This window comes from Pelophylax lessonae (genome assembly GCF_965119305.1).
Source record: "Pelophylax lessonae genome assembly, chromosome: 8".
Lineage (NCBI taxonomy): Eukaryota > Metazoa > Chordata > Amphibia > Anura > Ranidae > Pelophylax > Pelophylax lessonae.
The window spans coordinates 115,230,852-115,245,676 of record NC_138775.1 but is presented as its reverse complement, the minus strand read 5'-3'; positions in this window follow the sequence as shown (position 1 = coordinate 115,245,676).

Sequence of the window (14,825 nt, the reverse complement as noted above, 5' to 3'; positions counted from 1 at the left end):
GATAGCAGGATCCAGAAGGCAATCTCATCCATATATTCTGCGCCTGCCCCAAACTTCATAACTTTTGGAAGACAGTACACAACATTATTAACCACTTCTGGACCAGAAGGATTTGCCCCCCTTAATGACCAGGCCACTTTTTTTAACTTGGGACTGCGTGAATTTAACTGACAATTGCCCGGTCATGCAATGCTGTACCCAAACAAAATTTATGTCCTTTTTTTCCCACAAACAGATCTTTCTTTTGGTGGTATTTGATCACCTCTGCGCTTTTTATTTTTTGGGATATTAATAAAAAAAAGAGCGAAAATTTTGAGAAAAATTTACATTTTGTACTTTGTCTTTTTAAAAATTTCCAATATACTCAATTTTAGTCATATATTTTGGCCAAAATGTATTTAGCTATATATCTTTGACAAAAAAAATCTGAAAAAGCGTATTTTTATTGGTTTGTGCAAAAGTTATAGCGTCTAAAAACTATGGTGTAAATACTGGAATTTATCTAATTTCTTGAAGTGATAAAATGGCAGGGCGTCAGGGTTTACCTGATCCGAGGCTGAGGTGCTGACAGGGCTCCCCTTGCGGCTCAGTGCAGCGCACCCCTGGAGATGGTACACAGGGTGTGGCGCCCCAAGTGGCACGGGTTACCAGCTGCAGGCAGGTAGGTAGAACCAGGAGCAATCTGAGAGCAAACTGGAACAGGCTGGAATCACAGCAGGGTATAAGTCTTTCAAGGGCTCTGAAGCAGCTGGGCTACCTTGTGCCGAAGAATAGTCTCTAGTAGCGGAGACAGATACTGGCCGAGGTCTGGGACTGGAGCAGGCAGCGGGAACCGTGGTACAAGCTGAGGTCATGCACAGGAGACAACCAGAATAGCCGAGGTCTTGAAGTAAGCCGGGGTCATACACGGTAGGTAACGGAAGCAAGGTCAGTGGGAGAAGCCAAGGGTCAAACCAGGAGCAGGAGATCAAACGGAATCGGGAACAAGCCGAGGTCACAACAGGAAATCCAAACAGGAAGCACAGGAACACAGGAAGCTGAGAGATAATCCAGCAATGAATCTGATCCTATGGCATCCTTTTATAGGCCATTTCCCTGACAGGCCAGCAGAGGGCTATGTCAGTTGAGTCAGGAATGTCCATTGCTATTACTGGCAGTTCTCCTACGGCCATTTCCCTGACACAGGGCAGTACAACCCCCCCCCCCCCCAATTACCACATTTTGGAAAGTAGACATCCTAAGGGATGTCCTGAGAGGCATGTTGAGCCCATTGAGTATTTGAGTATTTAATTTTTTGTCACAGGTTTTTTGCACAAAGTTACATAGATACGTACATAGTAGGTGAGGTTGAATAAAGACAATAGTCCATCCAGTTCAACCTGTGTAGGTGTGTGTGGCTGTAATCATCTCACATAGCCCTGAATGTTCTGATCCTTGAGATATACTTCTAAGAGTCTTTTGGAAGCCACCATACTACCTGCAGAAACCACCTCTTGTGGTAGAGAATTCCACAATCTTGTAGCCCTAACAGTAAAGAACCCCCCACGTTGCCTGAGGTTAAAACGCTTCTCCTCTAATCTCATTGTATGCCCTCGAGTCCTCATGCAATCCCTTCGACTGAACAGCTTTTTTTCTAAGCTGAGATCCCCATTGAGATATTTATAAATTGCTATCATGTCCCCCCTCAGGCGTCTCTTCTCCAGGGAGAATAAATCAAGCGATTGCAGACGCTCTTCATAATTAAGGTCCTCCAATCCCCTAATCAGTTTAGTTGTCCTTCTCTGGACTCTCTCCAGCTCCAACACATCCCTCCTGAGGACTGGCAACCAGAACTGGACAGAATACTCCAGATGTGGTCTTACCAGAGTTTTATAAAGTGGAAGGATTATATCTTATCTCTGGAATACATCCCTTTCTTTATGCATGCTAATATTCTGTTGGCTTTGGCAGCTGCCGCTTGACATTGCATGCTATTTCCTAATCTATCATCAACCAAGACTCCCAAGGGTTCCCCTCCTAACGTGTATTGTGTTTTTATGTTTCTAGTCCCCAAGTGCAAAACCTTACACTTCTCCACATTAAACCTCATTTGCCAAGTCGTTGCCCACTCTGTTATTTTGTCCAGGTCATTCTGTAGGATATCTGCTTCATGCTGTGCAGTTATTGCCCTGGCCAATTTTGTGTCATCTGCAAAAACTGATATCGAACTCCTGATCCTGACCTCAATGCTGTTTATGAATAAATTGAACAAGGTTGGTCCCAGGACTGAGCCTTGGGGGACCCCGCTTACTACCTCAGACCAGTCTGAGTATGCGTTGTTTATGACCACCCTTTGGACACGCCCTTTTAGCCAGTTCTGTATCCAAGAGCAAACTCTGCTGTCGATACCTGCAGACCCTCTTTTGTAGGGACGGATTGCACCTAAATGGGGAGGGTGCAGCCGTACTGGGTGCGAGGATGGCCAAAAAGCTAGAGGGGCTTTTAAACTAGGTGATGGGGGGGAGGGTACAGATGTAGAATTAGCCAGGGGAAAGCAAGTTGCAGAGGGCAGAAATGGGGGCACTAGTGGTAGGGTGTACGGAGCTCCTATACCCAGGATGGGTATGGGGGAAAAATCAGGAGAGCAGCCTAAAAACATCAAATGAGGATATATGTAGCCGCTCAAAATTAAGAGGTTTGTATACCAATGCCAGAAGCCTGGCCAACAAGATGGGAGAGCTAGAGCTGCTGATGTTTGAGGAGGACTTAGATTTTGTGGGGATAACTGAGACTTGGTTTGACAGCTCTCATGACTGGATGGCGACCATTCAGGGGTATTCCCTATATCGCAGGGATAGAGAAGGTAAAAAAGGAGGAGGGGTATGTCTGTATATTAAGAACAGTATACAGGTAAATATGAGGGATGATATTAATAATGGAGCTAAGGACGAGGCAGAATCCCTATGGGTAGAGCTTCAAAGGGAAAGCACAGTGGGGAAGGTAATATTGGGCGTATGCTATAGGCCCCCCAACCTGAGGGAGAAGGCAGAGGCGGACCTCATTTTACAGATAGGATTGGCAGCAAGGATGGGAAATGTCATTATAATGGGGGACTTTAATTATCCAGATATAAACTGGGCAGATGGAACCGCGCATTCAGCCAAGGCTAGGCTAAATATCTTGCAGGACAATTTCATGGGTCAGATGGTGAATGCACCGACGAGAAACAATGCGGTACTTGACCTACTGATTACCAACAATATAGACCTGCTCACGGATATAGAAATATGGGGCAACTTAGGAAACAGTGACCATAGGTCAATAAGTTTCAGTATTAATTTCAGGAATAGGAAGCAGAGGGGTAATATAAGGACACTGAATTTCAAAAGAGCCAACTTCCCAAAACTGCGCTCTCTGCTAGAAAATATCAATTGGGATAGAACCCTGGGAACAAAGAACACGGAGGAAAAATGGGAGTGCTTCAAGAGCATACTTAACAAGGGGATTGACCAGTGCATTCCAAAGGGAAATAAATTTAATAGAGAAAAATTAAACCCTGGGTGGCTAAACTCCAACATAAAAATGCATATTAGTGCTAAAGGAAAGGCTTTCAAAAAATACAAGGCTGAGGGGTCATTGGCAGCATTTAAGCATTACAAAGAGTGTTATAAGAAATGTAAAGATGAAATCAGGGCGGCTAAAATAGAACATGAGAGACATATAGCGGAAGAGAGTAAAAAGAACCCCAAGAAGTTCTTTAAGTATATAAACAGTAAGAAAGCGAGGTCAGAACACATTGGCCCCATAAAAGATGACAAAGGAAATATGTTCACTGAGGACAGGGAAAAGGCTGAAGTGTTAAATAATTTCTTCTCTTCAGTCTTCACAAAAGAATCGGGGGGCTACACAAACCCAGCTTGTAAGGCCAAACCAAACAACACACCTCAGGAAGTGCCGCCATGGCTAACAGAAGATAGACTTAGAACTAAACTTGAAAAACTTAACATAAATAAATCACCGGGACCGGATGGCTTGCACCCGAGTGTTCTTAAAGAGCTCAGCCAGGTGATTGCCAGACCATTATTCTTGATCTTTAAGGATAGTTTACAGACGGGTATGGTGCCAGCAGATTGTAAAAAGGCCAACGTAGTACCAATATTTAAAAAGGGGCCGAGGTGTATCCCGAGTAACTATAGACCTGTCAGCCTAACATCTGTAGTCTGCAAGATTTTGGAGGGGATGTTAAGGGACCACATACAAGATTTTAGTAATGAAAACAGTATAATTAGTGGTAATCAGCATGGATTTATGAAAAATCGTTCTTGCCAAACCAATCTATTAACCTTCTACGATGAAGTGAGCTGCCACCTAGATAAAGGTAAGCCTGTGGATGTGGTGTATCTGGACTTTGCAAAGGCCTTTGACACCGTTCCCCACAAACGCTTACTGTACAAACTAAGGAAGGTAGGTATGGACCAGAAGGTGAGTACCTTGATAGAGAACTGGCTCCAGGGGAGAGTCCAGAGGGTGATGATTAATGGGGAATACTCGGATTGGGCGGGTGTGGAAAGTGGGGTCCCCCAGGGTTCGGTCCTGGGACCAATCCTGTTTAATTTATTCATAAATGATCTAGAGGAGGGGATATCTAGTACAATCTCAGTATTTACGGATGATACTAAACTAAGCATGCCAATATCTTCTATGCAGGATGTGGAAACCTTACAAGCGGACCTGAACAAAATAACGGGGTGGGCAACTACATGGCAGATGAGGTTTAATGTTGATAAATGTAAAGTAATGTACTTGGGGGCCAGAAACCAGAAAGCAAGCTACTCACTAGGGGGGGAACCTCTGGGGGAGTCTAGGATGGAAAAAGACTTGGGGGTACTGGTAGACAACAGGCTTGGCAGTGGCATGCAATGCCAAGCAGCTGCAAGCAAAGCCAACAGAATATTGGGATGTATAAAAAAGGGGATTCACTCCAGAAATAAAGAGATTATTCTCCCGCTCTACAAAACTCTGGTCCGGCCACATCTGGAGTATGCTGTCCAGTTCTGGGCACCGGTCCTCAGGAAGGATGTGCTGGAATTGGAAAGAGTCCAGAGAAGGGCAACAAAAATAATTAGGGGAATGGAGGACATCAGCTATGAGGAAAGACTACAAGCACTGAACCTATTCTCTCTAGAGAAGAGACGTTTGAGGGGGGATATGATATCAATGTACAAATACTGTACTGGCGACCCTAGTATAAGGAACAAACTATTCAGAGTAAGGAAATACAACAAGACACGTGGCCACTCACTAAAACTAGAGGAAAGGCTGTTTAACCTTAAAATGCGTAAGGGGTTCTTCACTGTAAGAGCGGTAAGGATGTGGAATTCTCTTCCACAAGCAGTCGTATCAGCAGGGAGCATTGATAGTTTAAAAAAACTATTAAATGGGCACCTTAAAGACCACAACATACAGGGGAATACAATGTACGGTTAAAAGCAAACACACACACACACATCATAGGTTGAACTGGATGGACTGATGTCTTTTTTCAACCTCACTAACTATGTAACTATGTAACCTTATTGTATAAATTAAGCGCTTATGGGGAACTGTATCAAACTCCTTAGCGAAATCCAAGTACACCACATCCACTGGTCTGCCCCTATCTAGCTCACAGCTCACCTCCTCGTAGAATGTTAAGAGATTGGTTTGACAAGAACGCCCATTTGTAAACCCGTGCTGATTACTGCTGCTGATGATGTTGTTGTCTTTAGCAAACTCTACGATATAGTCCCTTATCATCCCCTCCAGAAGTTTACATACAATTGATGTCAAACTGACAGGCCTATAATTTCCCGGGATATGCCTCTGACCCTTTTTGAATATCGGAATCACGTTAGCTTTCCTCCAATCCCCTGGTACATCTCCTGTCCTAATACTGTCAGCAAAGATAAGAAACAGTGGTCTAGATATAACCTTACTGAGTTCCTTGAGTACTCTCGGATGTACGCCATCCGGGCCCAGTGATTTCTTTGTGTTAAGTTTATCCAGCCTTTCCCTGATTTCACCCTCTGTTAGCCATAGTGGCAAGTCCTGTGTCTTACTACTAACCATACAGTCATGGTCAGTGTACCCCTCCGTTTCCTGTGTAAAGACTGACGAAAAAAAAGCATTCAGCATGGTTGCTTTTTCAGTGTCCTCTGTAACCATCCTCCCATCATCGTTAATTATGTGTGCAATATGCTCTGCCCTAGTTTTTTTGCTGTTGATATATTTAAAGAATTTCTTTGGGGTTTTTTTACTATCCTCCGCTATTTGTCTCTCAAAGTTGATTTTAGCCATCTTGATTTCGTGTTTACTTTTCTTATTCGCCTCCTTGTATTGCTCGAAAGCCGATACTGTGCCCTCTGCTTTATATTTCTTGAAGGCCAATTTTTTTCCCCTAATAAGTTTTTTAACGCTACGGTTTAGCCAGCCAGGTTTGGCTTTGTCTCTTCTAAATTTATTTCCCATAGGAATGCACTGCAATATGCATTTGCTTAATATGTTCCTAAAGCATTCCCATTTTTCCTCTGTGGTCAGTGATCCCAGGGTTTGGTCCCAGTTTACCCTTTCCATCAATGAGTACAATTTTGGAAAGTTTGCCCTTCTGAAGTTTAGGGTTCTTATGTTCCCCACTTGCCTTGTTATATTGTTTTTTACACTAAATGTGATCATCCTGTGATCGCTAGAGCCCAGGTAGTCCTGGACTCCTACCTCCAAGATTAGGTCTGGGTCATTAGTGATCAATAGATCCAGGACTGCGTTTTCCCTAATCGGAGAGCCCACCAACTGTGACATGTAATTATCCTGGATATTTCCAAAGAAGGGGAGAGATGTGAAGATCCTCAGCAAGGGAAACCACCACCAGGCACCCGCACACACTGATCCTTACCAGATCCCAATGACCCTCATTACAAAGGTCAAAAGCGCTAATGGCACAAGCCCTGGAAAGCCGGGATCCTTCACTCCTCCTCATTAGATATTATCCATCAAGCGGGCAGTCGTTAAGTCTGGTTGACTTTGGCCGTTATTAGCAGTTTCCTCAGACTCTGGTGAAGTCGTTTCACTGCCAGCCTGTTCTAAAAATATTACTAGTCATTGGAGAACGGCAATAGTTTATAAGACGTCGTATGACATTACAACTTCACTATGGATGGTCACGAAACGGTAATCAGACAATCCAGCCTTCTTGGGTTGTTCCAGGTTTTTTTCAGTGTTGGGCAGCTTATGAATGTCTGGTCTTGAATCAGGTTTGGTAATTCCTGTAGAGGTCTAGTGATGACCGGTATTCCTTGATGACCTGAGCTGAGCTGTTCCTGGGGATTGCACATTTCATTCACAGTCCTGTGTGTGGAGTTTGCAGAGTGCTGATCATTGCTGTGCCTCCTCCTCCAGTCTGCATAGAGCCGGAGCTCAGGGCTTGTGCCATTAGCGCTTTTGACCTTTGTAATGAGGGTCATTGGGATCTGGTAAGGATCAGTGTGTGCGGGTGCCTGGTGGTGGTTTCCCTTGCTGAGGATCTTCACATCTCTCCCCTTCTTTGGAAGTTTTTATTTATCCATGGGAAAGAATTGGAACTGTTGCTTATTATCCACTAATATCAAAGATTTCTTTGATTAATCTTACAAGATTAGCGCCACATTTGTATTTCTATTGCTATTGATCTTTCTGTTTCCAAAGATTTGTGTTGGCTGCTTTTCGCATATTGAATGTTTTATATTATATTCTAGCGCAGCAATATTAGGTTTTATGTAATTATCCTGGAAGAGTTCCGTGAATAGACGGGCCTTCTGTGAGTGTGTAGTCCCCTCTTCCCAGTCAATGTCGGGATAATTGAAGTCCCCCAATATGATGACTGATCCCAGTTTTGTGCAAAAAGGTAAATCAGCGCAATTAAATATAAAGTGGTATAGTGTTAAGACCCAATAATTTGGGACACATAAAGAAAATACAGCAGCTATATAGAACCTCCTTCACTAACGGGAGAAATTAACTATAGACAAATATGTATACAGCGCTATATAACATCAAATAAAGTGACAATGTGCATCATATAAATCAATAAACTCGCTTACAATGCAATATATATTCCTCTTAGGTGCAATATATAATGTCCATAAAGTACATTCAAAGTAAAGTGCATAAGAGTCCACTAAAATATAAATATAACCGTGGTTTAAAATTCAATAAAGTGCTTGATAGAAGTTTCCATATAAAAGTGCAAGTGACACCACCACCGTTTAGCCACCAGATGGCCTCTCACCTCACTGAAGCATTAAACCAGCATTGAATCCTCAATAAAAAATGCCACTTCCTTGATCGTTCTCTCACCATTAGAGTTGAGCAGACACCTGGATGTCTGTGTTCGGCTGACTTTTTCCGAACTTTACCCGGACACCGAACCCCATTGAAGTCAATGGGGACCCGAACTTTCAGGCACTAAAATGGCTCTAAAAAAACAATGGAAAGGGCTAGAGTGCTGCAAATGGCAGCAAAATGTAGTTAAGAGCATGGCAAGTGCTCTGCAAACAAATGTGGATAGGGAAATGACTTAAAACAACAAGAAAAACAGAAAATAAAACAATTTTCTTCATCTGTGAAGGACGAGGCCCATATGGAGTAGGAGGGAGGTTGAGGTGGCGGTGGATGTGGCGGTGTAGGTGGAAGCGGTGGTGGAGAGGGATGAGGTAGCCAACACTGCTTTTTTTTAGTCATTTTAAATTAGAGTACACCCCAAAAGAGTGAGAAAGATCAAAAATATAACAATGGCTGGGTAAGGTCGGTATCCATTTCTATTCTGCACAAGGTACGGAAAAGTCCTGTGGGATCCATGCCTGGTTCATTTTAATGAATGTGAGCTTGTCCACATTGTCTCTGGACAGGCGGCTGCGCTTGTCTGTGATAACGCCCCCAGCCGTGCTAAATACACGTTCAGATAATACACTGGCTGCAGGGCACGCCAGCACCTCCAAGGCGTAAAGGGCAAGCTCAGGCCATGTGTCCAATTTGGAGACCCAGAAGTTAAAGGGGGCAGACCCGTCATTCACTACATGTAGGCGTGTGCACACATACTGCTCTACCATGTTGGTGAAATGCTGCCTCCTGCTAAGACGTTCCATATGAGCTGCTGGTGCTGCTGTTTGTTGTGGCGTGCTGACAAAGCTTTTCCACTTTTCGGCCATGCTAACCCTGCCTTCTGAGGTGCTGGCGGTGCCCTGGTTGCATTGGCGACCTCTTCCTCCTCCTCCTCTGCCTTGGCCTTGTGCTTCCACGGTGGCCCCGCTATCAGGTGGGAATGCCAGCAGCATCGCGTCTACCAGCGTGCACTTGTACTCGCGCATCTTGCGATCATGCTCCAGTGAGTGAATTAAGGACGGTACGTTGTCCTTGTAACGGGGATCCAGCAGCGTGGCCACCCAGTAATCAGCACAAGTTTGAATGTGGGCAACTCGGCGGTCGTTGTGGAGACACTGCAGCATGTAATCGCTCATGTGTGCCAGGCAACGAAAGGCTGTCCTCTGTGGGAGGTGTATCGTCTGTGTCCTCTGTATCCCCCCAGCCACACACCAGTGATGGCCATGAGCTGGCCTGGGTGCCACCCTGCTGTGAACATGGTTCCATCTCCTCCTCCATCTCCTCCTCCTCATCCTCCAGAACTGTGCCCCTGCTGGACAATTGTGTACCTGGCGTTTGTGGGTGCAGGAACCCACCCTCAGAGCCACTTGTGAATGACTGCCCTGAAAGCCTTGGAAATGATCCCTCTTCCTCCTCCTCCTCCTATGCCACATCCTCTTCCATCATCGCCCGAATCGTTTTTTGAAGGAGGCATAGAAGTGGGATAGTTAAGCTGACAACGGCGTCATCGGCACTGGCCATGTTGGTGGAGTACTCAAAACAGCGCAACAAGGCACACAGGTCTCGCATGGAGGCCCAGTTATTGGTGGTGAAGTGGTGCTGTTCTGCAGAGCGACTCGCGTGCGTGCTGCAGCTGAAACTCCACTATGGCCCGCTGCTGCTCGCACAGTCTTTCCAGCATGTGCAAGGTGGAGTTCCACCTTGTGGGCACGTCACATATGAGGTGGCGAGCGGGAAAGCCGAAGTTACGCTGCAGCGCTGACAGGCGAGCAGCAGCAGGGTGAGAACGCCGAAAGTGCGCACAGACGGCCCGCACTTTCTGCAGCAGCTCTGACATATCGGGGTAATTTTTAAGGAACCTCTGCACCACCAAATTCAGCACATGCGTCAGGCAAGGGATGTGCGTCAAACCGGCTAGGCCCAGAGCTGCTATGAGATTTCGCCCGTTATCGCACACCACCAGGCCGGGCTTGAGGCTAGCTGGCAGCAACCACTCATCGGTCTGCTGTTCCATGCTCCTCCACAACTCCTGCGCAGTGTGTGGTTTTTCCCCCAAACAGGCAAGTTTTAAAACTGCCTGCTGTCGTTTACCCCTGGCTGTGCTGAAGTTGGTGGTGAAGGTGTTACGCTGACCGGATGAGGAGGCGGTAGAGGATGAGGAAGCGGAGTAGGAGGAGTTAGGAACAGGAGGCAAACTGAAGCACCCTGCAATCCTCGGTGGTGGAAGGACATGTGCCAAATTGCTATCCGCCTCAGGCCCAGCCGCCGTTTTTAAACTGTGCGTCTCCACCAGACGGAATGACAGCATTTCAAAGGCCAAGAATTTTGAAATGCTGGCATTCAGGGCCAGGGATCACGGGTGGGTAGGGGGGTACTTCCTCTTCCTCTGAAGTGTTTGGGAGATGGAAAGCTGAACGCTTCCACGGGACATTATGGAGATGGTTGGTGACCCAGGTGGTGGTGTTGCTGACAGATCCTCTGTTTGCGGGGTGGCAGGTGCCGGTATCACTACAGAAGTGGATGAAGAGGCCAAGACTGCAGCAGAAGAGGAAGCAGGAGGTGCCAGAGACCTTTCTTGGTTTTTTAAGGGGTCTACTCCACTGCAGCTCATGCTTTGCACTTAGATGCCTGATCACGCAGGTTGTGCTCAGGTTGAGAAGGTTTATGCCTGGCTTCAGGCTCTGATTGCACAGGGTGCAAGCCACTCGTGTCCTGTCATCAGCACATTGTCTGAAGAACTTCCATGCTAGAGAACTCCTTTGAGCTGGCTTTGGTGCGCTCGGTCCCTTGCTGCATTGGGCAGTAGCAGGCGTAGTGTCTAGGGCACGGCCGCTCCGCTTCTGCACCCTGCTCCCTCTTCTGCTGTGCTGGTGGCTCTGTGCGACCACCGCCTCTTCCTCCAAACTACTCAGGTCATCTGCATGACCTTCATTCCATGTGGGGTCGAGGACCTCATCGTCCTCCACATCATCTTCCACCCAGTCTTCACCCCTGCCCTCCTTGTCGCTCTCCACAATTCTGAGTGCCGCAGCAGTTGGCACCTGCGTTTCGTCATCATCGGAGATGTGCTGCGATGGTCCTTCCATGTACTCATCTTGAGAAATAAGTGGTTGGGCATCGCTGCACTCAATCTCTTCCACTTCTGGGGCAGGGCTAGGTGGATGGCCCTGGGAAACCCTGCTGACAGAGTCATCAAAAAGAGACTGCTGCATGACTTGGGGCTCAGACTGCTTGCCTGATTTGCAAGGGGGTCAGGTGAAAGACAGTTGGACATCGGCTGCAGGTGCCAACTCTGACCTTTCTGCAGTAGACTGGGTGGGAGACAATGTGAAGGAACTGGAGGCACTATCAGCAACCCAATCTACTATCGCCTGTACTTGTTCTTGCCTCAACACTTGTAGAGGCGCATGATGCCCTACCAAATACTGCTGCAGGTTCTGTCACCTACTCTCACTTGAGGAAGGTGTTTCACTTGTGCGTGTAGCTGGCAGAGATCGACCACGTCCTCTCCTTGCAACAGGAGCTCTACCAGCAGCACCACGACCCAGGCCACGGCCCCTATTTGACGTTCTCCTCACATTTCTGTAATTTATGATCTTGCCCTAGAAAGGTGTTTATTGAATAGCGGAACAAAACAACAACAGCACGGGTGTATCTCACAGTCAAATATGCAAACTATGCCGCAATTTATTTATTTTTACCCCAAAAGGGTGTTTATTAAATAGCGTAATAGAAAAACAGTATACAAATACAACGGGTGTATCTCACAGTCAAATATGCAAAGTATGCCGCAATTTAATTTTTTTCACCCCAAAAGGGTGTATATTGAATAGCGGAATAGAAAAAATTATATAAAACGGTGTATCTCACACGTACAAACACAGACTAGGCCCCGATTACAATTTTTTTGTACCCTAAAGGCAGGATGAGGATGAGGAGTATTCTGTCGACCGCATCTGCAGTATTCTGTCCAGTTCTGGTCGCCAGTCCTCAGGAGGGATGTGTTGGAGCTGGAGAGAGTCCAGAGAAGGGCAACTAAACTGATTAGGGGATTGGAGGACCTTAACTATGAAGAGCGTCCGCAATCTCTCGATTTATTCTCCCTGGAGAAGAGACGTCTTAGGGGGGACATGATAGCAATTTATAAATATACATAAAAAATAAAAACAAGAGTGTGGGACTTTAAATGAGGTTAACTGGACAAGGAAATTTATTAAAAAATGCAAAAACATATAAGAAAATATTTTTGCAAAGACACACACAGAGATATAACAACCAATCAAGGTACAATATTGATACAGGTAAGTACAAATAAATTATACAATACATTTCTCGGATCATAACGGATCTCTCTGGAATATATAGGTACAATGAAAACTCATAATCTCTGTGTGGACATAATGTAAGTATATCATGATACTTTGGACTAATTGAGTAATTGTAGGCTCGACGCGTTTCATGGACCTCCGTCCATTCATCAGGAGCTTAAAGATTTGTCTATGAAATGAAAATATGGAATAAATTAGTGTATAAGTTAAAACCTGAATTAATTTGAAAGGTATAAAGAAAAAGACACTACCTTATGCAGTGTCAGAAATCATGAGCTGTCCAGTCCAGGGATGAGGGATCAACTGAAACCCGGGAAAAAGCCTGATCCGGGGCTGAGGCGTGGAATATGTCACAGCAGGGGGACAACAGGAGGGGAGGGAATAGGACCATGATCATAGCTACTGGTACGTTGCTGAAATTTGTATTGGTAAAGGCACGTTGTAGGCCAAAAGGCAGGGTCTGTAAGTATGTATAAAAACCTTCAATAAATATACTGGAAAAAAATTAATAAGATATACTGAGAAGACATCTCAGGGACACATTTGTCAGCGGTATTGAATACATGTACTAAAATGAATAGACCCAAAACAAATTGGTGCCAGTAAGAAAAATTGGATAGGGCTTAATAGGGAAGCCCATCACGAAAAAGTGCCAAAAGAGAACCAATGGAGAACCACCAAGGGGATGTGAGTGTGGTAAGGATGAAGTAAACAGGACTTACTAGTGAAGTCCATAACAGGATCCAAATGCAAGAGAAAATAGGAGGAGAAAAGAAGAGAGAGACCCAAGAAAAGAGAGAGGGAAAAACCTCTGTGGCGAAGGGAGGGGAAATATGAGAAAAGTGAGTAAGCGAAAATATGCCAAAAGAAAACCACAGTGACAGAAGTGCTACTGATTAGCTTAGTGAGAAGTGAAAAAGTGATCCATGCATAAGAGATAATCCTGGCCGAAAAAAGGGGGAGCGCCAGGGAAATGGAGAGACTGTGAAAAGAAATGAGGTGCAAGGACAAGCCCGATGTAACAAAAATATAGTGCGCTAGAGAGCCAGTGTGATGAGGATGTGCTGCAGGGCAAGTATAGACCGAAATGGTGTGGAGGTAAGGAGCTTGTGTAAGATAGAGTTGTACCTGTTAGCCCAAGGTTGGTGGTGGATGTAGTAAACCTAGAGGAGTGAGGGTTGGTCCGGTCCCGTCCGTGTCCACAATTGCTGGGATAATGCCACGCCAGCGCCATGCTGGCGTCAGTCTAAATAGGCGGCCAGGGAGCCTCCCACATCCGGTTAAGTAAACCGGACATGAGTCGGCACGGCCCGCCACTGACGCTTGAGGATGGAAGTCACCTTGGCAACGGGACGCACAAGGGCCGTCACGTACCAGGTGTGATAGGCATGGCGCCGATGGGGGGCGTGACGCCGCGCCCCCAACCCGGATGCTTGTGCAGAGACAGGCACAGGGGGGGAGGCGGCTGGCCATCCATCGCAGCCCTGGACCAGGAAGTCCGGATCAGCTGGGTCCCCCACACCTGGTCTGGAGGAGGGAAGCTCAGAATTCAAAACTTAGGATTTATTGAATCAAATTAAAAAATCATGTAAGGTTCCATGATCACCTGTGCAATGAAAATTGGACAAGGGGGGGCATAGCAACCTTAGAATATATAAATATATGAATAATCATGTTTGTAATAATATAATATAAATGGTAATATATAGCTAAATATTTCCTAAAGGACAGTGGCTAAAGCATAAGACAGAAATATGGGTGTCTTCCACCCTAATCGTATATGCAAAAGGAATAAATCGTCTATGCTTTGCCACGTGTCATGTCCAGTGTCCTCCATCCCTGTAATCATATACATAAAAAATAAAAACAAGAGTGTGGGACTTTAAATGAGGTTAACTGGACAAGGAAATTTATTAAAAAATGCAAAAACATATAAGAAAATATTTTTGCATAGACACACACAGAGATATAACAACCAATCAAGGTACAATATTGATAGAGGTAAGTACAAATAAATTATACAATACATTTCTCGGATCATAACGGATCTCTCTGGAATATATAGGTACAATGAAAACTCATAATCTCTGTGTGGACATAATGTAAGTATATCATGATACTTTGGAC